The 22,873-nt window shown below is 35.8% G+C and overlaps 1 pseudogene across 1 annotated transcript; it reads right to left on the reverse strand.

The window, feature by feature from the left end:
* Positions 1 to 13,453: 13,453 nt before the first annotated feature.
* On the reverse strand, positions 13,454 to 14,039 carry LOC307064897 (heterogeneous nuclear ribonucleoprotein H3-like; annotated as a pseudogene). The gene has a single exon. The product of its transcript is annotated as a heterogeneous nuclear ribonucleoprotein H3-like (transcript).
* Between the last annotated feature and the right edge of the window lie 8,834 nt (positions 14,040 to 22,873).

The raw sequence follows: 22,873 nt of genomic DNA on the forward strand, positions 1-22,873 counted from the left end.
TTTACATCTACCATTTTAGTATTTGTTTTCAATTTGTTCTGTGTCTTTGTTGTTCCTCTTAGCTTCTCTATTGCCTTATTTTGTTATTAAATCTTTTTATTGTAACAATTTATTCTTCTGTTGATTATTTTAACTACATAATTTTGACTTAATTTTTAATGGTTCCTCTAGCAATTACAATATGTGTATTACATTATCACAATTTATTTCAGAATAACATTAACTTATTTCTGGTAAAATATAGAACCCAGGCTCCAATGCAGCTCCATTCCACCCCCCTCCTTTGTGCTATGATTGAAATCCAAGATCTTTATTTTTCAGGATTAATGTTATCAGGAGCCACTGAGATGTTGTGAACAAGAAAGATGTTCAGATATGCATACCCTAGCCTTTCTTACCCATATTCACAGGAAATCATAATTATGAAAACCTTGCCTGCTCAGAAGAGCAGGAATCTGTGAATGGGGGGAATAGTTCCAGTCCAGCTCTGATACTGCTTTACAACATGCAGTGTTGTAGAGTTAGTCCATCCTGTGATAAGGAGTTTGCATTCCTGGCCTTTTCTAGCTCAGTGATACTATGAATCAGCTTATGCTACATCTCAAGCTAAGATAGAATGTCTCCATCTTCCTGCTCCTTATGAAGTTAGAGCCTGTATCCCAGTGTGCCCATCAAGTGCTTCAACTCTGGTCTGTCAGTCTGTGCCTGGTTTTTGCCCCTAAACTGTCTTCTTTTCCCAGTTTTTATACAGTGTAGAAATAACTGAACTAAATGTTATCCTTTCAACATAATGTTTTTGAGCCTTAAAGGCAATTTAACTTTAAGACAAATGTCCTTTTCCAGAAAAAAATATTATTTCTCTTATATAAGTATTAGTAATTACATTTTGAGAAAGGAACAACTTGTTGAATGGCAATGTGCTACCACAAAATATGTTAATTATACTCACGATTCCACATACGACTCTGAAATGTCTTCCTTCTTTTTATTTTCAACAAAATCAGACTATGTATGGCAGGTGTTGCATTACTTTTTTCATAAAGGAACTTGGCAGAAACTGAGTCATGGGCTCTCCTCCCAACAAGAAGAATTATGTGTCAGACCCAAGGACCACCAGGACATTGAAGTAGATGATGAATTAGGGTCAGATCACTCAAGTGATGTGCTGTGTTTAGAAGGATGATAGTTGATCTAAATTTCAAAATCAAAGTACGATACTACAACGGGTTTATCAGAAATAGCAGACAGAAAACAGAAAAAAAGAGGGGAATAAGCTCATGATTCAGACTATTTTCATTAAATATCATGTTCTTCCTGCTGAATTTCCTAGTGCTAAGTATGTTTGGACAGATCCTCCTGTAGGGAGAACTCAGTGTTCTGAAATGCTGCATAATTTAATACATTTATTTTGATTTATAAAATAAAGTTAGACTGACTCATACAAATTTCATATTTAAGAATTTAAGGATTGTATCTACTAAGTGTAGAAAATCTCTTCTCTCCACAATTCTGTTATGTAGAGAAGGAAACCATGGTTATGAATCATGTGACCAACTGAGGTGGCTTGGAACGCTATATTATCATATTTAAGTTCTTATTATGGACACTAAATAGATTTTAGAGAAGAAGTTTAAAAAGAAAGAAAGGAGATGTAAAGTGTTCACTCTAACCCCTGATATTAGGGCGATGGGTAGGACTGAAAGAAAAGAAAAATACAAGAGCATACACACTGGGATGCAGATTATTCTAATTGCTTCAGTAGCAAGCAAATGCAAAAGGATGCTAATTCTGATCTTCCTCCTTATACCTCCCTCTTCCAAGTTGGAAAATATACTAAGAAAGATATTTGAATTCTAGCCAGTAAGGAATGAGAACAAGGTAGGAAATGATATTCAAACATTTGGTTATCTTAGAGGAGATGGAATGTCTATTATTCCTATGAATTCTTCTCAAGTCAGAAGACGTCAAACCTTCTTTCCTGTGCATGCTGTGATTTTCTAGATACGTCAATATGAGGCTCATTACTTTATAGGCACAATGGATAAAGACATAGGGTAGTTAAAGTTTTTAATTTGAAAAATAAACTAACATTATATCACATAATTTATGGGAAATATGCAAGGTATTTTATTGACTGCATGTAGAACTTGGAAATATGATTTATATGAATTTGCTATTTCAGCATGATGAATTGTCACATTGAGGATTATGGAATTAGCTGGAAGAACAGATGATTAACCACCACAGACTTTTGGCTAGTGAAGTTTTACCTTCTGATTTTTGCACATTAATAAATCATACTTCAGCATATGGGACTATTTTGGCAATAGAGCCACTATCAATTTAATCATCTCAAACCAGAAACCAATGTGTAAGTTGCAAATGTTGCAGACACAAAAACCAGTTACTAAGAACAATTGAGTATTATTCTTCTAGTCATATTAATTACAGCTGAAACAAACCTTGAAGAGCTAAGAAAACATAGCACAACTTTACTATTTACTAGGGGAAATAAAAGAATCAATATAGCCATTAATTGCATAAATAGCAATAAATAATTTGGCTGCTGTCCAGGAAGTGTACAAACTTAGAGAATTTTTCGTACTGCTGGTTTCATTACACAGATCATAGTCACAGTAAAGCGGGCAGTGGACTGCTGTTCAATAAATTAAATTTAATGTTACTCAATTATGATCATCACGCTCAGATATAATACTAATAGGAATGTCAACTGCGATTACATTTTCAGATTTATGTAAAATGATTCAAATGCTATTTGCTATCCCTCAGATACAAGGTTCATCCGGTTGTTTATGCAGTTGGTCGATATTGATCGTGCACAGCAAGTAGCATAGCAGAGGCCCAATGGCAGGGGTATATAGCATCCCTTGTGCCAGCCGCCAGGGTGTCATGCCAAGCACCAGGGGCAGCATGCCAAGTCATCAAGCGGATAGCACACCTCTGCAAAGCTGCCTTGTTGTTTTTTTACAATATTTTTTTTTGAATTGTTCACATGTGCCATGAATAATTCTTGCCAACATTACCCAGCATGAAACAGAAATGAAGGCATAGAAATGTCTTTCTTAGAGAATTCTTTTCAGAGCTAAATGAATCTAGTGAAGATATCAGTGTAGCATCATTATATGTTGTTATGTATGGCTGGGGCTGTGTCATTTAGCAAAGTATCACTCAGTAGGCTGAGCAGCTGGTGTATATGATTTTGTATACCACCTGCAAAAAAGATACCCAACCATGCAATCAACCACCTGGCCAAGAGAGGAGGGTAGCTAAACACTACTTTGTTGTTGCATCCACATTTTCAGAAAGTTTGAGAACATAAACAGACATAGGCAGAATGAATATTGTACAAGATAAGGTTTGTTAAAGCTTTTCTGTTCCATAAAGCATACAGTGCCTGCTGTTCAGAGTACTGTTGAACAGATTTGCTTTATTTCTAATGAAGGTGTCTGGGCATTTTCCTGGCACAAACGGAGTAGAATTATGTACTTAAAACAATATTTTAGAACAACAACACAGTATACCGCCACTTCAATTGCACTGCAACAGATTGGAAAAAATGAAAATAGATATAAACTGAAACTCAATAATGGCTTAGCGTCATTACTATGGGTGAATCATTCATTTAGGAGAATCTTGCCTAGCCTCAAACAACCCGTATGTCTAGCAACTTCCACTGGATGCCTTTCTGCCTAAAACATGTGTTTATTATAATCGCTTCCGTGCCATTACTCGTGAGGAAAATACAGGTGGCCTCTTTACTTATTTGGCTGTAAGTGAATATGAGAGTAATTTGATTGTAAACTAATCTTTCTCTCACCAGGTTTTTGATGTCAACAATGTCAATCTCATTATCTCACCTTTTCACTGGCTCAGCACTAGCTCGCTTTCTGTGGCCATGCACCTTTTAAAACTCCAGTCCCTCATTGTTTGACAGATTACTGGAGGAAGAACTAATAACTAGATGAGGGTATTCAGTGTGAAACAAAGGGAGTTGCTGTTTACAGACCTAGGTCTCTGGCTCTCATCATCTCTGTGGCTATGAGTTTAATCTCATTAGACTCTCCCTTTGTCTCTTTTTAATATAGAAGGACTGATTTGGGACTTGTTGACTGGATCCCAAATCCTTAAGTAAAAAATTCTAGACTTTTGAACACTTCTAGAAGTTCTGCTGGGTAATATTAGTTTTAGACTGAGACATCTCTTCATTTTGAGACAGCTTGGTTATCCCTGTCTCACTTTTTTTCCCGATCTTTCACTTGAAGAGAAGATTCTCACATGAGAGCTTTTAAAATTATCATTGCAAATTTAAAAATAGGAATTTATTTTATTAAATTAAATAATTTATTTAAAAATAAAAATAAAATTATGTGAATATATGGAGGCTTTTGCCAATCACTACAAATTGCACCTTTTTTTCCCTTCTCTTTCCTCTTGGAAAAAGAAAGCAAAGGGGAAGAAAAAATAGAGCTTTTAAAACGTATTAAAAATGTACTGTGATTTATTGAACTATTCATTACAAGTCAAGATGTTCTTGGAACAAAAGAAATGCTTTCTATATACTGAATCATCAAAGAAAAAAGGGCAGTGTGATTTACATATTTCACCAACATCATACTGCTCATGAACAAGCTAAATTTAAAGTTCCAAGAAAAGGAAGAGCTTATCTGTGTCTTAGCTAGGCTGGTACACAGATTTATATTGAAATTAAAATTTTTCCTTGTACAAATCAATAATAATGCTATTTTGGTACAATAATTATTGAATTTATTTAACTTGGATAGAAGTAATTTTGAAAATTATATGCTTTTGCTTCAAAGTCAAAACAATTCTTGCAATAATGATAAATTAGTTTTGTTAAAATTGATGTAAATACTAATGAAAATAATATTTTGGTATTTTATTCTGTTATGAAACTTTTAAGTATATTTGGAAAACCTTGGGAGATATGATTCTACTTTCTCAACTATAAGTGTTATTATATTTAAACAAATCAAATATTTCTGATGAAAACTTACCATTGGAATTGAGATATGTTGTAAGTGGAAAATCATGCTGGATTTTGAAGAGGTAGTTAAAACAATGTAAAATATATGTTTAATATTTTATATTGATTCTATTTGGAAATGAGAGTATTTTGTATATATTGGATAGATAAAACATAATACTAAAATTCATTTCCCTATTGTTTTTTACTTTTTATGTGGCTACTAGAAAAGTCAAATTACATATATAGAGTTCACATTACATTTCTATTGGACAGCATAGAGGTCTGACATATATTTTCACATCAATAAATTCAAACAATCCAAATCTATGTGTTTTCTTTTATGGTCTTGTATTCTATCAATGACTCTCAGACAATATTTTGAAATTTTTTGCCAATGTATATTAGCATAATCTTGCATTTCTCATGATGTGTAAATGTCAGGTCTCCTGGGACATGGCACGCTGACATCTGACTCTGGTGAAGGCCCTACAGGCGCTGACAGGTGGGGTGGGGGGTTGAAGGCAAGCTGAATCAGATAAATCCTTTAAACTATCAATATTCTCAATATCAGCCTTTAATTCTTTTCCAGTGTGTGCTCCAATTAGTATTTAAGATAACAGAAATCTCTCTGAATATGCTGTAATTTCTCAACCCAGAGCATCTGGCTCTGATTGTCTTTTAGGGCAGTCATAGAAACTTCCTTCTTTCTACTATGCCTTTAGTCAAGAACTTAAGATTTAAAGCCTATCCTGTTATAGCAGCTTTAAACTTTCCAGTGGATGAAACAGCCATTCACTCTCATGGTCTTACTACATTCTTCATTCTCAGCATGGTGGTGTGGCAGCATGCATTTGGTCTGCCAAAGGGGAATCAAGAGGGAAAATTTAGGCAACTTATTTGCAATTTTCATGTACAAACTACTGGTACTCTACCTGGAAATAAATGAATATACTATTTTCAAGACCAACCAGGAATCAAGCCCAGATTCCAGTCACTAGAGTGGTGTTACCAGTTACTATATTATGTGAGTTTCAGTGACAGAATCTACTATAGATAGTTTAAAAAGAAAGAAATTTAACAGAGGGAATTAATTAGGTGTTTAAAATTGTTAGGTGATATAGTATAGAATCTGGGAATGACTGCCAGAACAACATCTCCGAATTGACTTCCCAAAGGAGCTACAAGCTCTATCACTTCTGAAATCTGGGGAATCAAGAAGCTATCATCACAACTTCAGACTTCTGGATTACATTGTCACTGTTGGGACCTCAGCTATAAAAGAAATATCTGCCTGAGGTTTTGTGAGACACCTGCAGTGTTTGTTTATACCACTTTCCAACAAGAAACTTAGAACTGGACGAGTCAATTTGTGAACAGAGGCTGCAGAAATTTTGCCACAAAAGGCTAATAAAAAGAGCATTATTATAAAGCAAGTCAGTACATAGCAAAAACATTTATTTCAACAGGAAGATATTACAATTCTAAACTTTTATGAGCCTAGTGATGTATCCTTAAAACACATAGCTCAAAAAGAGATATAATCACAAGGAAAAACAGACAAATGTACCATCATAATAGATAATTTTAGTGTACCTCTCTTCAGTAGTTGATAGGTCAAGCAGACAAAAAAATCTGTAAGAACAACGTAATTAACAAGCTTGACTGGACATATATAATTCTGAAAAGTAATAAATAATAAGAAGGATACTTTAATGTAAGATATATGTAAGAGAGTGTATCTCTAACTTCCAACATTGTTTGCTATACAAAAATTCTTTGAAAGATTATCCTGGAATAAAGGGCAGTCAGTGCCTTGCTTACAGGAAGTAAAGAAATTCAAAAGACTCCTAGAGAATTTTCTCTCAACAATGACCCCGCTGAAAGATGGCAGTTTCAGATTGTTTTAAAGTCATAGCATCAAATGTAATGTATATGTTGCCTCTGAGATCCTAAAAGACTTACCACAAGTATTTTGACTTTTTCTTTCTCCTTAGGAGCATACAAGTGCACCAACTTGTCTTTCACCTTTGAGGGGATAACGGTATTGCGGTAGTGTTTAGAATTCTCTCTCTACCTTCGCTGTTGCCAAAGTTGCCAGGCTTGTTGACTTTGGGCGTGGCCACGTAACTTGTTTTGTCCAGTGGAAGGTAAGCTCACTTTAAATATGCTTGTATGGACTTGCCTGGTTTGCCTTGCCCTCTAGCTATCCTGCTCTGCACCTTGAAAAATAAATACATCATAAATAACGATTGCTTCTTCAGCTTTAGTCCTGAAATGAAAGTTATGAAGAGCTGATCTGAGCCTGATCTACAGCCTGAAACAGAGATATTACACCCACTCCACAGGGTGCAAGAAAGAAATGTGTGTGTAGTAGACCACTGAGATTTTAGAACTCTTTTTGTGCAGAATATGTTGTTATACCCCAGACCACTGGATATCCAAAATATTTATTTAGGCGCAGATTCCTGAGTTTTCATGGGAATTAGCTCCTATGTTGCTCCAAATAAGGAATTTTTCAGAAATTTTTCTCCCAAACTGGGTGTGACTTTCACTACTCAAATCTAGTTCCTTACTTGAGATCTGTGTGACATTTCTCTTCACCTCAGTCATACGCATATGAGAACTAAAACCTGTGACTGTGAATTGTAGCTCCCTAAGCAGGGAAACTAAATTGCAACCTTAAGACCTCCTATTTAAAAGGGGGAATTCACTAACAATATCTGTTAAAATGAAGCTTTTAAAATTGCTAATCCAGTTCCTGTGTAATTGCTTCAAGTTCTAAAATGAAAATCTTCTAATCTTCCAATTCAAAGTAGAAACATTTTATTTCCAAACTGTTTTCATATGCCCCTTTATATTTAAAAATATTACTACAAGAATACTATAAAATAATCAAGAAGAGTATATTAGTAGCTCCATTTTACATATAAAGAACAATGAGGAATCAAATTATAAACTGATAAGAAAAGTAACATGCTAAAGTTCGTTCCAACGTGAGCATGGGAAATGTTCCTTAGATAACGAGAAATTTTCTTTTTTTAGAAAACCATTCTGTCAATAAATAAAACTCTAATTTTCAAATAACATTTTGAGAAAATTGTCTCTGAATGAAACTTATTTATGGTTACATAAAAGACTTCAATTTTCTGAAATAACCTCATTGTAATGTATTTTTTGTGATAGCCTGTAGTCTACAAATATTTATATATATTAAGATATATATATGTATACATATATATATCTTGAGAATTTGCAAAAGGTTAATAAATATTCATTATGTATGACCTAAAGAGCTCAGATAAAATAAGGATAATTGACTTGTAAATAACTAATGTCAGTAAGGACCCACCTGCTATTACTGAATCATACCGTATTCTACAACAAAATAGCCATGTAAGGGTCATTACTGATAAGAATGTCAAATTGGCCGATTTAATGCTACTCAGGGCTTACTTTATCTATATAACTGTCTCAGATAAGAATTGCAAGCTAATAATAATTACATTAGTGTCAGAAGTGTAAGGGACACCTATGGTTTATTTAGTAGGGAAAGATAGTTTTAATGTTCTAAATTGAATTTTACTGTCTATTTTGAGATAGTTAAAATAGCATATGTAAAATATTCAACCACCCATTAATGGTTGATATCTGAGAAATACAAAAGTACTTGAAATATTTTAATGTCTACTGCTACCTCAGCCCAACTGCTTGTCAAAGGGTATGTGATGGCTTAAATATATTATTGATACATCTAAATGAAGTTACTATATTTTCATGAAGTAAAATTTAAATGTGTCATTTTTTTAAAAGTTACAAATCATTTATATTTCTGTGGATTTAAAACATTTACTCCTTTTGCTAGCATGTTGCATTCTCCAAATTCATTTGTCTAAGGGAAAAAGCTTTACAGAAGTAAATTTGTAATAATAAGCATCAAAATAATGTGTTTTATGTATAATTATCATTTTCAGATAATACACACGCACACACAAAATCTGTGTTTGACACTGAGCCATCAGAATCAATTATGGAACAGTATAAAAATACAGAAAACTGAGTACAACCTCAAAGCTATTTTTAAAAGTGGAGCCTTGCCATCTGTATATTTTTAAGTTCCTAATTTTTCAAAAGCGGTTAAGAGTCCCCAGTATATGCATTACTCTAATGAACTAAGAAATAAACACCTTAAAAATATCTGGGGCTTCCCTGGTGGTGCAGTGGTTAAGAATCCGCCTGCCAACACAGGGGACACGAGTTCATGCCCTGATCTGGGAAGATCCCACATGCCACGGAGCAACTAAGTCCGCACGCCACAACTACTGAGCCTGTGCTCTAGAGCTGGCAAGCCATAACTACTGAAGCCCACATGCCACAACTACTGAAGCCTGCATGCCTAGAGCCTGTGCTTGGCAATGAGAGAAGCCACAGCAATGAGAAGCCCTCTCACCGCAACAAAGAGTAGCCCCAGCTCGCAGTAATTAGAGAAAGCCCGTGCGCAGCAACGAAGACCCAGCACAGCCAAAAAATAAATAAATAAAATAAATCTAAAAAAAAGAAATCTGTCATCACCACAACAATAGTAATTTTTTGGTTCTGAAACATGTCTTTAAAATGTTTTTAACATTTTGTTATAACAATTTGTTATTACATCTTAATTCATGGTAGAAACCTTTATAGAACAGCAGCAAACATACAAAAAGAGACTTCATATAAGCATGTGATCAATTGATCATTAGCACGAATCTATGCTAACTAATCTAGCATAGCAGTGAATAGGAATTGTAGAGCAACTTTGGAGAAAGCTTCTTTTTTCTATATGGAATGAAAACTTTTGGAGTTGATGACCAAGGGAGACTTTGCTCCCATTGCTACATTAGATAATATGTCAATCGTTAGAAAGACTAAATGCAAAGATGTCTAAAGCAACCCATTTTAGCTTTATATCTTTTGTTTGAAGCTCAGCTTTTCAAATCTGTTAGAACAACTGGTCAAACTGACAGGAACATGCCTAGCCAGGAACCACCATGTAACAGAGCAGCATATGGACAGTGTGCTTTATAATTCACAAAGCATTTTACCACACATGATCTCATTTCTTCCTCACACCAACCCAGATACATTGGTAGGTCAAATATTATATTCTGCAAGTTCAAAGGTAGAAGAAGAATGAGAGAATTTAAGTGATTTTCACATGGACACACAGTAGCAGATTCAGGATGTAGATAAAAGTTTTCAAATATTAATTACAGACTTCTTTCTGTTACATGTGGTCTTGTGAGAAGGTTGAAAACATATAATTCATCAAGATATAATGTATATCATAATTTTGTTAAATGTCAAATATGTGAAAATTCTTCTAGATTAATTAATACTGGCTATGAACTTATTTTGCTTTTAGATCAATCAACATCCTGAAATATCTATTCCACAGGGCATCATGGGGTCAAATGAGTACACAATGGGCTTCCTACTTGGATGGTAATTATGTTAGTGGTATGATAAACCATGTAGAGAGTAGGATAACTTGCAGCCTTTTAACAAGCAAATATTGGAAATAGTTCTAAAAACAAAAAATGAACATGGTAAAAGATAAAGACCTAGGTGTTTCTCTGTAAGTGTGTGCATGTGTATATATTTTTTCTCACTTACATGGTGCCTGATATGCCAAGTTCCAACTGAATCCCCAAAATGCAATAAAACAGTGAACATTACTATTCATTACTACTCCTCCATTCAAGAAGCTTAGAATCTAGTAATGGACACCAATATTAATCAAATAAGCATTTTCCATTCAAGTGTTCATTCATTCAGGTACTATTTAAAGAACCCTTATGAATGAGAAGTTATTTTCAGTGCTGCAGATAAGGTTGTGTAAATATAGGTGCCATTGCACAGATATGAAGTGATAGAACTGGGACACCATACATCCTGCAAATGGAACACACAACTCCATCTGCCTGAAAGCAGAGGTCTTGTGAACAATTAACAATGTCCCGACCCTTCTTCATCTATCTAGAAAATGCCAACTGAAGCTAGAAATTTATTTGAAGTTTCTTATTTAGTTCAAAAATATCTGAAATTTTGCATTATCTAATAATATATAAATATGTATTTATACCATATAGCAACAATTTATTACTAATATACCATAATACGATGAAGACATTAGTTTTCACTTGGCCCCAGTGTTTTAAGTAAAATTGATTATTGGAGCAGATGTTCTACTGAGACTTCTTTGGGGAATGGCGAGTAATTATTTCAGCCGCAGAATTATTTTAAAATATTTTTAAAATAAAACTAAAACTGCAGATATAGATAAGAAACTGTTCTGAAGACCCATGAATGCAACAGCAAAATAATATTGTATTTAGAGAGGACTTATTACGTTCTTGTTCACATTATTAGAGATATTAATATCTACCTTGCAGAAGAGTAACAAGATCATCTAGGTAAATGTACCTTTCAGAGTATAGAACATATAATAGGAAATCAACAAATATTAAGATATATATTCTTTTTTATTTTATTTTATTATTTTTAAAAATTTATTTATTTATTTGTTTCTTTTACTTTTGGTTGGGTTGGGTCTTCGTTGCTGCGCGCAGGCTTTCTCTAGTTGTGGTGAGCAGGGGTTACTCTTCGTTGCGGTGCTCGGGCTTCTCATTGCAGTGGCTTCTCTTGTTGCAGAGCACAGGCTCTTGGCATGCAGGCTTCAGAAGTTGTGGCACGTGGGCTCAGTAGTTGTGGCTTGCAGGCTCTAGAGTGCAGGCCCAGTAGTTGTGGAACATGGGTTTACTTGCTCCACAGCATGTGGGATCTTCCCGGACCAGGGCTTGAACCCGTGTCCCCTGCATTGGCAGGCAGATTCTTAACCACTGCACCACCAGGGAAGCCCTTAATTTCTATCCTGGCTCTGAGCAAAAAGCTGTCCAATCATAGAAAAGTCAGTTCCTACCATGCTGATGGCTAAAAGAACACATATCTGTTTCTTTATTTGACCATGGTTTAGAGTAATAGTTTTTCCTAAAGGTGGAGTATGTAGTTGTAGAACCACGCTCAAATGTGGGGTCATTTTCCTCAACAACACAGGGGCCTTTCATCCTTAAAACTTCTACAGTTAAGCTTTCTTCATCCAAAATAATAGAACCATCTTCTGCCACTTTTACTTGAGGAACCAGCAATGGCCCATCATCCATCTCCTTTTCTATTTTTTCATTATCTTCACCATGAGGAGTACTCTTACCTTCTTGCTCTCTTGCTGGACTGGTGTCAATGATTTTTCAGTTTTCTTTTCTTGCTCCAGTGAAGAAGTCATTGGATCGTTATCTGGCAGGTAATATATGAAGTCTCTCATAGTCGTTTTGGAACGATCTGGTGGCCTCTGACTTTAATTTACAGCATATTTGTTTTTCCATTGCTTCTTCTCTTTCCGCAATTTTTCTTTTAACATTTCTCTCAGTTTCTGGGCTTTATATGTTCGGTATCTGTCTGAGCATGGCTGTTTCTCTTTTGTTGGAACAGGGTGTGTCTGTGGAGCTTCTTGATTAACTGTAGACAAAGGATGAGGTTCTGAAGGAACTGACACTAGGTTTAACCAGACTAAAAGTACTTGATACTCGCTTTCTTCTCTGTGAAACAGTAGAGGAAGTTTTACTGGATTCTTCAACAAACTTCTCACCATCTGTCTTTTCATCACTGCTTTTGGGAGTCTTTTCTCTGGGCTCCCGCTTCCCCGCAATCCACCGGGGGCACGTCTGTGGATTCTGCTGGCTTCGGGACAGAGGCCGCTGCAGGCTTCGGCGGCCTGGGAGCCTCTCGTTCACGCTGTGGATTGGGGGTGGTGGAACCCCCGGGGCCTGCTCCAAGCCTGACATTGGGCTTCACACTAAGGCGTGCCCTGTGGAGCATGGTGGAGCCAGGGGGCCCGGGGAGTCGACCCCACGGCCGCTCTCTACCCCGAGCCCCGGCCGCTGCCAGGAGAGGGCTTTAGGAACTACGCCCTTCCCACAAAGCCACACCAACAGCCCAGCGGGCAGTTACCGCAGTTTCACGCCCCTGCCGCCGCCTCAGATCTCCTGCCGCCGCCTCTTCTTCATGACCCTGCTACACTAATAGCTAAGTTTCCCCTGGTACCTTGTTCAAGATATATATTCTTGACTGCTTTTACAGTAGTTCAGTTTAGAAGTAATGAGGGCCATATAACATACTTCTTTTCTTTTTTTTAATATGAAATTTTACTTTTAAGTCAAAGTATGCAATAATTAAAACCTACAGAAAAATTTTTTTCATCACAATCTGTTGTTTTTTCAAATAATACTTTGAAAACATATTCCTCCACTCAGTATAAAGTTCCTAAAATACAAAAGAAGTTAAATCTATAAGAAAGCTTAGTAGACCAGATTCTGTGGTCAGAACTCTGTACATTGGTGCTTATGCTTTGGTACATCACACACCATTCACCTCATTCTTGCCATCTTGCCCATGGTAACATCCACTGCATCCACCACCACCTAAGCCATCAGGAATACTGTATCTTCCATTGTAAATTGTTCATCATTCCCATTCTCCCAATAGATACATAATCTCCGTTTTTATACATTCCATCTCTGCCATAGCATCCCATTCCAGAGCCTCCCATTCCAAAGCCACCTCAGGACTAGAATTCAAGAAGAATTCAATGTATTGATGTTGTATGTTATTCATATCTTTAGACATGGCAAGCTACTGCAACTTCATGTGTCATAAACTGTACATCTTCTTCTCTGGTTGCTCTGTCATCAGCTCCAATATCAGTATAAACTAGTATTGGATTTAGTGCTGGGAAGAAATTAGCAATGTCATCTTCAGTTGAACGAAAATGTAATCTTCTCATATATACAATATGACCACCATGAAAATCTGAACTTACATCAGCAGCTCCACCATAGCCTGGAACTCCCATACCTCTTCCATCTCTCATTTTATCATCAAAGCCATCATGCCCAAAACCAAAATTATTATAGCCACCATAGTCATCACAACCTCCATAACCAGGGTATTAGGGAAGAATAAGCCAGGACAGATGCCAGAGATAAAACAAATATATTATTTTCATCATCCATCGCCCACCCCCAGCACAGTATGATAGCTTTGATGAATATTTGATCTGGAACAAATCACCCCTTTCATCTCACTGGTAATTTTACATAGCCAGAAGAAGCTGCTGAAATGTTAAAATATGAAGTATAAAAATATGACAGATAATAAGCAGGATAGTGTTAATGAGATATACAACCCTACAAAATTTTGATACAAATATAAAATGGTCTTTGACAGTTATTTTAAAAAATAAAATTGCAATTCTTTACTAAGAGAGAATATAGTTGGACTTTTGAAGTCAGTGCAGCAATCAGGTTGCACAGGATTTGAACTCCTGTGCATCACATAACTCAATGTTGTAGAAACCTGGATTAAGTCTTGTCCTTTATTTTTTATAATATTTTATACTACTGGAATCATCTAACTTACTCATATCTAGGCTCAAGCAGCATTATTCCTTCAATATTTCTCCATCCTTCATATATAAATATATATAGTATACACACACACACACACACACATATATATATATATATAATTATTATTATTATTTTTTGCAGTACGTGGGCCTCTCACTGTTGTGGCCTCTCCCGTTGTGGAGCACAGGCTCCAGACACGCAGGATCAGCAGCCATGGCTCACGGGCCCAGCTGCTCCGCGGCATGTGGGATCTTCCCGGACCGGGGCACAAACCCGTGTCCCCTGCATTGGCAGGTGGACTCTCAACCGCTGCATCACCAGGGAAGCCCACACATATATATATTTTATTGGTTTCCCTTCTAACATTTTTAGAACATTGGTATTTTGCTCTCCTCATTTGATTTTCTCTTACTATGTGGCTCCAGATTTTATCTTTAATCTCAAATTATTCTATTAGAGGAGAGAACAAAGAATTTGAATATCTTTCCTTTTTGCCAATTTAGATTTCCAAATGAACAATAGTTTACAAGAACTCAGGTACTGGAACTTAAGCAGAATCCATTAATTTTTCAAAGAAAGTTTCTTGAGAAAGCTCTTCCTCTTACCTCTAAAAATTATTGTCCTCAATATTTTGGAGACCAACATAGAACTGAAGGGTACAGAGCATTTTCTAAAATTGGGATTCTGTGTGTGTGTGTGTGTGTGTGTGTGTGGTGTGGTGTGTGTGGTGTGTGTGGTGTGTTGTGCCTGCATACACGCATGTACTCATTTGTGCCTCTTTGGGGTGGTAAAATATTTTCTTTCTCCTTTACAAATAAAAATGTCTTATTCTAAAGAAGATAAACTATCAAATGCAATGTGATGTTTTTGTTAAAATAATAAGCAACAGAAGCAGACAGAAATAAATATTTCTCATGGAGGTAAAATATATACAAGTATAAAAATCATAAATATACTGGAGAATTATAATATGAATTTGTAAATTGTATGCAAATAGCTTGAAACCAGATCTATAAAGACATAAATAAAGCAACAAGACTGAAAGGTTTATATGTTGGCTTGTTTATAGAGTATCACAAACATTTTTCTTTTTTAATTGGCAATTAATTTTCGGCAGCCATCTAGGTACTTTCATGTCAAATTACTTTTCTTACACTAAACAAGATTAGGCATCCAAGCAGCAGAGCACTTACATGAAAAGTGAGAAACTGACTGTCAAGTTGATATTTTCCACCTATAACCAATTAAAATGTTTCTTTTTTGATGAATGAGTGTGGTAATTTCATATTTTGTATTTTTACCTAAGTACGTACCTGTGTAACATCTCAGTTCACAAGGGTTAAAAAAGATGTGTGTTGATATTTCTGCTATTTCTTTCACACAATTTACCTTTAGAATGAAACGAAGAAGCATTAAAAAAAAAAAACAGAGCTTTCTTATGCTACTGCGCACAAAAATACATCAACAGTACATGTATATGTATGTTTAAGTGTATATATATATATATATATATATGTAAAAGTGTAAGTATATATACATGTACTTGTTTTTAAACAATGATTAAACTTCCAAAAATATTTCCATCAAATGATTTTTAGCCTCTCAGTTTCTTGTAGATTATCATTTTACATTGAAATGTAAAGATGCCTGTATTTAAAAATTAGAACCCTGACACATAAGGTAAAAAAGTAATGTATTATTGATAATCTTCGAGTAAATGACATAAAAAGGAAAATATTGATTTTTTGGAAGATGTCTCATTTTTCTTACTTCACGGAAGACTGATGCAGGTTCATGAGCCTGTCAATATTATTTGAATTAATGCATATTCCTTACTATTGATTGCTTTAACAGTGATTGTCATAGCTGATTTATGGGCACTTATGCCTGTTAAATATTTTAAGAGGTAAATATCAGATTTGTATATATAAGTAGATTGACTTGAATAAACAACAGGGTTGGATGTTAACATTACGCCTTTTGATTTAATCCATATTATAATACATTATGCAAGATGTATTTTTAAGACAGCAGCAAAAATTCACTAAAAGTTGATATTAGATCACATTGCTTACTGGAATTAAGTGCAGAATTCTCTCTAAGAATAAAAAAAAATAAATTTGAGGTAACAATTCTCATGACACTTGGAAATTTATCTAACATCTATGAGAAAAATCAAACAAAAATATAACATTTGCATATCCTTTTACTATATTTAAAATGGATTTGTTCCTATTGCTTAGAATAGATCAGAATATAGGATTACAATTCTTAGTTTCAGTTTTCTATGGTGACTGATACCCAATGTTTCCCAAATAATTGAGAGAAGGTGTGATGAAGTGGGAAGCAAAGAGGGGGTATATATATCTATGTCATTCTATATTTAGCATGAGTAGCTATCTCTGACTTGACATATGATATATAATAACTATAGTTATTTACCAAGGAAACTACTTTAAAAAAAGTTTATTGAAGTATCATATATGTACCATAAATTCACTTGGTTTAAGAGTACTAGTCATTGATTTTTATTAAATATATATTTTTTTACTGACAGAGTTGTACAAACATTGCCATGTTCTAATTTTAGAAGATTTCCATTACCCCAAAAAGATACCTGGTGCCCACTGCAGTCATTCCCTGTTTCCAACTCCAGTCCCAGAGTTGGAATTACTAATATACTTACTGTCTCTAAAGATTTACTTTTTCTGGACATTTCACATAAATAAAATCATACAAAATGGGGTCTTTTGTATCTGGCTTCTTTCATTTAGCACTTTATTTTAGAGGTTCATCCATGCTGTAACATGTATCGATATTTTATTCATTCTTTTTTGTTTTGTTTTGTTTTTTGTTTTTTGCTGTACACGGGCCTCTCACTGTTGTGGTCTCTCCCGCTGCAGAGCACAGGCTCTGGATGCGCAGACTCAGCGGCCATGGCTCACGGGCCCAGCCGCTCCACGGCATGTGGGATCTTCCCAGACCAGGGCACGAACCCGTGTCCCCTGCATCGGCAGGTGGACTCTCAACCACTGCGCCACCAGGGAAGCCCGACAATATGTTTTATCTGTTGTTTCGACTGTAGCTATCCTAGTAGTTGTGAACTGTTAAATCACTGTGGTTTTGATTTGCATTTCCCTAATAGCTAACATTGTTGTGCATCTTTTCATGAGCTTATTAACCATTGCACGTCCTTGTTGAGAAATGACTATTCAAATCATCTGCCTGGGTTTAAATTACACTATCTCTCTTTTTGTGTGCTTGGTATTATATCTAAGAAATCATTGTCTAACTAAGAAATCATTATCTAATCCGAGGTCATAAGAACTTATGTATTCCTCTAAAGGTTTTATACTGTTATCTTTTACATTTAGATCTACAATCCATTTTGAGTGAATTTTTTTCTTTTATGGTGTGAGGTAGGAGTCCAAATTCATTCTTTTGCATGTAGATATTGTCTCAGCACCATTTGTTGAAAACACTATTGTTTCCTCATTGAATTACCTTTTTTTCCACGTGTACATGTCACATTTTCTTCTTTTTGGACATGCCTCATAACTTCTCTTGAAAATTGGACATTTTAGATAATATATTGTAACAATTCAGGATCTTAACTCTCCCTGCCCCTGAAGGTTGCTGTTGTTTGTTTAATTACTATTTATTTGCTCAGTAAGTTGGTGGAACTAACTCTATGAAGTCTATTTCCATTGCAATGTGCTGTCTCTGACAACCCAGCTCAGGTGGTCTTTATCTTTTTTACCTGATTACCCAGAAATTGTCCCGGGTCGGCATAAGTCACTTATTGGTCAAAAGATGTGCTTAAGTCCCCTTGGCCTGTTAGACATTTGCCTTTTGCAATTCGATGCATGTATGGTTAGAGGCTGCTTCCGTGGTTCAAAGAGTTTACATGTTTGCACCCCGACCTGACCTCATTCATTCCAGAAGTAGTAGTGTGGATTTTCCCTGTATGATCACTCTTTAGACTACTTGGACATTCACACAGTTTTCCAGTCTGCCTAGGATGGGTGTGATTTTATTTTTAAACCTGGCTTATTAATAATTACTTTTTGTCATAGTAGTTTACTGTCCAGCCAATGTTTGGTTAGAGGTCGTGCTTAAGCCCCTAGTTTCCATGAGGCTTCTGCCCTTAGCTATGTGTGTGACTTGGGGAATGTTTTAATTTCTGTCTTCTCTTCTGCTCTGATTGCTTCTTGGTTGGTTCAACCTTAAGTGTGTGCAGAGTGTTGCTGTACCCTGGGGTTAGACGGGATCCCTGGTTCTCTCTGGTAAACTTGTGACTGCTCCACAATCTCAACTTTTTGCTGCTGGTAAAGCTATGTGCACCCTTCTAGCTGCTCTCAACCAAGATCACTCTTGTTTGTGACATCTCCCCTTTCTCCTTCAGGCACAGGATTCTTCACATTCTTCCAAATAAAATCAATTCCTCAGGCAGGACTGGGAAATTTTTTTGTCCTATAGTGTGTCTTATACCCTATAGGGTATAACCTTTGCATAACTGCACAAGATCTGGGACCAGGGACAATAACCCATTTCTCCTGGAGTTACACCCTTGCTCTAAGACCAGGTGCTGGGCAGAGGGTTTAGAGTGTTCCCTAGTTTTCTTGGCTTTTCCCTTCCCTGGAACCTCCACCCTAGAAGCAAGGTGAAGTGGGGGTGAATGGGGCCCAGTATTCTGGTTTTCTGGTGCCTGTGCTTTTGCTGAGAGAGTGGGAACTTGGTGATAGAAGGGAGCCTTGGCCCTCTTGGCCATGTGGGCCCAAGATACAGCTTCAGCAATGTAGAGTTGGGGAAAATGAGAAATACCAGGAGTCTAGCCATCTTGTGACAATATAATTTCTTAGACTGGGAACCAGAAGAAGAGGGAGCCCCGTATGATGAAGTTTTCAGAGCGTGGGGAGGCAATGGGTTGTGGCTCAAATGCCACAGACTCTCACTGTTATTACTTAAAATTTAGTAGATTTTATTGAATGAATATTTTCCCACTTGCTGTATGTCCTTAGGATAATTTACAGAGACTTAAATTAGTTTTTTTAAAATAAAATTTTCTGTATATAAATGGTTGTTTTGTTGGATAGAGAGTCTATTGTGCTTCTTATTCCACAATTCCAGAAGAAGTCAGTCTCTCAAGCAACTTATTTCTAAAGATAACTACTTTGTTTCTATTTTCAAAAGCCAAAATATTCATTTAGGGGCATAAACACTTTAGGGACTCATATTACAAGCTTCTGTAAATATTACTAAATACATTCAAATGTTTCTGTTAAAATTACTATCTTGATGATTAAAATTGCAAAATGACGGCCCTTTATCAACCATTATAAGACACATGATGCCATTATAGCAATTTTTTTCTAAAGAGTCTTCATTTAATTGTTTTTGATAAAATATTGTTTGCTATCACCAACACCAAAATCACTGTTAGCATAAACTTTAATTGATAATTTGTAGTCTAATTGCTAATCCCATTCTGCACTAATTTATAATTCTACCTATGTCATAAATATGAATAGATAGTTTCCAATCATATACTATCATGCATTTGTTAAAGGACTTCCTTTAATTACTTCCATTATTCCTGATCCTGTGGTGTAGGTGGGAGAAATTTGGGTAACCCTTTGGATGCTACCACTGTTTTATGTGTCGAAATTGGATTAGATACTATGCATAATGCAAATAACCATGTAATTATTTTGAATTTACAATGTATTTACTATGTAATTGCATAGTAAGTACCATATAATTACAAGATGATTACATGATTACTTCTGCCTTTTACCTAGCTTTAAAAGCAAAAGTTTTTGTTGCAATTACTATTGGCATTTATTGGTAAGTGTTACATAATAGGGAACAAAATATTTATCATATAATCAACCAAGCAAGCAACTGTTATTGACTCTTTTCAGTTGCAAAATTATATCTAAAAGTTATTGCAGTGAACCTAAAAATATTCTAAAAAATGAAGTTTATCAATTAAAAAATGTTATTGCACTTGATGAGTTAAACATGAATACAGTGCACAATCTGATATCTCTAAAACAGCTGATTATTGTGTACACCATTCTGTTTAACTATTGTGATTGTGCATTTTTAATTGAAGCTTTGACTTTCAGGTTGATTTTTTAAATATTCCAAGAAAATCTTAATTGGCCAACATGAGGAGAAACTCAAGAAGTAAAAGTGAATATAATACCTAAAAACACCTATACACATTGTAATAAAACATATTATGACTTTTAAAAATTCATGACTCATACATTTTATAACATTATAAAACATAAGTATGTTATATTAAAGCAGTATTAGTGTTACAGGAAATTTGGGGAAATAGTACAGAGTTTCTACACACCCTACATACTCAGTTTCCACTATTTTGGTACATTTTTTATAATAAATGAACCAATAGTGATACACTATTATGAACTAAAGTTCATAATTTATTCTGATTTCCTTAGTTTGTACCAAAGTTCTTTTTCTGTTCTAGGATCTCATTCATGACACCACATTACATTCAGTAGTCATGAGTTTTAGGCTCCTCTTGGCTAAACAAGTTTCTCAGATTTTCCTTGTTTTTGATGACATTGACAGTTTGGAGGAGTGTTCGTTAGGTATTTGTAGAATATCTCACAATTGGGATTTGTTTAATGTTTTTCTCATGATTAGACAGTAACTATGTGTGTTTGGAAGGAAGACCACAGGGGCAAAGTGCTAATACCATCACATCATATCAAGAGTACATAATACAGGGCTTCCCTGGTGGCACAGTGGTTGAGAGTCCGCCTGCCGATGCAGGGGACGCGGGTTCGTGCCCCGGTCCGGGAAGATCCCACATGCCATGGAGCGGCTGGGCCCGTGAGCCATGGCCGCTGAGCCTGCGTGTCTAGAGCCTGTGCTCTGCAGCAGGAGAGGCCACAACAGTGAGAGGCCTGTGTACCGCAAAAAGAGTACATAATACAAGCGTGATTTATCATTGTTTATGTTAACTTTGATCGCCTGGCTGAGGCTGTGTATGTCAGAGTTCTCAGCTATGAAGAGACAGCCACTTATCAACCAAAACTTTATCAACTTTTCTCCTTTCCATGAATTTCCACTGTTGGAAGAAATTCACTATACACAGCCCACGATTAAGCATAGGGAAGCTATGCTCTACTTCTTTGAAGGCAGAATATCTACATAATTATCTGAAATTCTTCTGCATGTTAGATATATCCATTCTCCTCCACTTAGTTATTTATTCAATCATTTATTTATATCAGTATGGACTCGTGCATATTTATTTTATACTTGGGTTATAATCTAACAATGAATTATTTTATTGCTCAAATTCTTCCAGCTTTGGCCCTTGGAAGTTCTCACAGTTAGCTCCTGGGTTCCTTTGACATACTGGATATTGTGAAAGTTTCAAGCAATTATGTATAAAGTTGCTATACGCATTTGTATGCAGATTTTTATGTGGACATTAGTTATCTGATCTGTTGGGTAAATATCTAGAACAGTGATTGTTGGAGTGTACGGTTAGACTATAATTCGTTTTTTTTTTCGCCGTACGCGGGCCTCTCACTGTTGTGGCCTCTCCCGTTGTGGAGCACAGCCTCCAGATGCGCAGGCTCAGCGGCCATGGCTCATGGGCCCAGCCGCTCTGCAGCATGTGGGATCTTCCCAGACCGGGGCACGAACCCGCGTCCCCTGCATCGGCATGTGGACTCTCAACCACTGCGCCACCAGGGAAGCCCTATAATTAGTTTTTTAAGAAACTGACAAGCTGTCTTCTAAAGTGGCTGTATATTTTATATTGGCACCAGTAATGAATCTGGGTTCCTCCTGCACCACATTGCTGTCAGCCATTGCAATTGTAGTTTCTTGGATTTTGTCATTGTAATCAATATACAGGGGTATTTCATTGTTGTTTTATTTTGCAGTTATTAATAACAAATTATATTGCACATCTTTTCATATTCTTACTTCCCATCTATATGTCTTCTTTGGTAATGTATGTGTTAGATCAGTTGTGCATTTTTAAATTAAGTTGTTTATATTCTTGTTGTGTTTTAAGAGTTGCTTATATAATTTGTATACATTCTTTTATCAAACGTGTGATTTGGAAATATTTTCTCACAGTCTGTGGTTGTATTTTGTTTTTCTTAACAGGCTTTTGCTGAAAATAAGTTTTTAACTTAAATAAATATGTGATCAACTTTTTCTTTCACAGATGGTGACTTTGGTGTTGCATCTGTATTATTTTTCTAGGTCTGTTCTAACAATGTACCACAACCTGAGTGGCTTTAATAACAAAATGTATTGTCTCATGGTTCTAGAGTCTAGAAATCCAAGATCAAGGGGTCAGTAGGGC

This window comes from Hyperoodon ampullatus (genome assembly GCF_949752795.1).
Source record: "Hyperoodon ampullatus genome assembly, chromosome: 16".
In the NCBI taxonomy this organism is placed as follows: Eukaryota; Metazoa; Chordata; class Mammalia; order Artiodactyla; family Ziphiidae; genus Hyperoodon; species Hyperoodon ampullatus.